Consider the following 2,344-nt stretch of genomic DNA (forward strand, 5'->3'; position numbering starts at 1 on the left):
TCGAGTTACTGACGATTGGAACTCCCTTCCTAGTAAAGATGTGTATAAGAGACAGTTATTATACTATATTAGCAGTATTGTAGTTACAGATACATAAGTCCATTTAACTCTTAGTCGGAGGTGCACTTCAGGTCATTTTTGTATCATATATTCAATTAGACCGACTTAATTTGATCTGATTTATTATATTTCTTGAAAATAAAATTAGACCTTGTGTACATGGGTCAATGGTCATATCGGCATATTTGTTTTTAAAAATGGTCCAATCCAATAAACAGAAACATGTGTAAATGAATAATTTGAGATCACTATCAAGTCTCTACAGACAGTATGATAGGCATATGCATTGAAACATGTCAAACATTGAAGCATTTCCGGTCATTTGTTTAGCAAACTTTTCTATTATTCCAAATAGAAACATGAAAACATGAATATTCCGAACAAATTGGTACCAAAATTAACTTTCTACTGCCAGTGGTTGTGGAGATATAAGGATTCTATGGCTATGACTTTGAAACATGTCAAACGGCTTTTCCGGTCATATTTTAGCAAAATGTTCAAAACGAATTGGCATCAAAATTAACTCTTCACCACAGCGGTTGTGGAGATAATAAGGACTCAGTTAACTATGACATTTGAAGCATGTCAAAGGTCAAAAACGGCATTTCCGGTCATTTTGTAACAAAGTTTTTGTTGGAACAAACATAAACATAATTGTTTCGAACAAATTGACACGACAATTAACTCTCTACCACCAGTGGTTGCGGAGATATGATCACCATATGGCTACAACCTTGAAACGTGTCAAAGGTTAGAAACGGATTTTCCGGTCATTTTGTAGTATTCTGAACAAATAGACACCAACATTAACTCTCTGCCACCAGCATGGTTGCAGAGATATGACGACCTTATAGCTATAACATTTGATTCTGACCTTTTGCCCTTTCACCACATTTTGAAAATGTGTTACCAAGCCAAAAATGATTCTTAGTCCACCTTAAACCAATTTTCTGAAGTCAAATTCTCTGGACCTCAAAGTGCATACACAACCTCGTCTGGCTACTAGGGTATGATGTGTTGTGAGCGAATTTAATTTGTAATTGTCCTGTATTCTTGTTAATAATAATAATAATAATAATAATAAAATAATAATAATAATAATAATAATAATAATAATAATGATAATAATAATAATAAACAGAAATTTATAACGCGCCAATTCAAAAAACATTATCAAAAGCGCAGTTAACAATTAACCCAATTAAAGCGATTTTGTAAACAAAAATAGATGCTTAAAATACTATGATGTCGTGCGTTTGAGGCAACAACATCGATATATTTAAAAGGACTATAAAATGACAGACGCGAATAGTTTGCTTTTTAACATTTTTATGTGCTTAATATTCACACCAATGTCTTGGTATCATATAATAATACAAGATGTAATAATATCTAAATTGCTGGGCCTAATGTCAGCGTCGAGTTTCCTAGTTCTGTTATCATTCGTTAATTGAACAACTATTTAATAGTATTTAGTATTTTTAGACTGACTGTAAATGTATTAAACTTCAGAATCTACTATCAATCACTTTTTTTTATTCTTGCATTGGTTCAAATACAAGCCCCATACAAAGGCTTAATCTCGAGGCCATAAAAGCGAATGGTACGTCGTGTGTTGTTCTATCAAAATCGAACTCTAGGTTACTCGCTTGCTCGCGATGCACAGAACAGCTGATCACTGAGGCTGACAAAGGCATGAAAACAGCGCATGCGCAAAATACGTTCTATAAGGATGATTATAAATTCATAGAATTTTACCAAAATATCCTACGTTAAGAAAATACACAGCCTGCATATACACATTTATATACAACTCGCGAGCGAAGGCCTACAGGGAGGGGATCTTTAACTGAAAAGAAATTTTTATTTTTCAATGAGGAAAAACGATTTTTAAAATTATATCATTCAAAATTCATTCGATAAGACACGGATTTCTTACAAAGAAAATGTGCCAACATAATGGTAATTTGAAGACAAAAGTGATAGGTGCATTTTCTTCAGTCTTTTATAGTGAATTTTTACTTGGATAGTGAACAGAATTAAAACAGCCAAAAATAGTTGGATCAATGGCCATATTCGACTGGTCGTTCTTCGTTAAACCACGCCCACCTGCGCAGTGGTAAAATCTTACCTAACGAAGGCGAGCAGTTGAATAGAAAGCTGGTAAATACTCAACAAAACAAAATGGCTGCGTAGTTACAAACCAGTTGAATGAAAATAATACCAGTCGAATAAAATGAATAAAGACAAAGATTTCTTAAGAATGGCAGTTAATGCCTGGATG

Source organism: Anneissia japonica, unplaced genomic scaffold (genome assembly GCF_011630105.1).
Source record: "Anneissia japonica isolate Jap-2015-1 unplaced genomic scaffold, ASM1163010v1 scaffold28902_len14709_cov231, whole genome shotgun sequence".
Lineage (NCBI taxonomy): Eukaryota > Metazoa > Echinodermata > Crinoidea > Comatulida > Comatulidae > Anneissia > Anneissia japonica.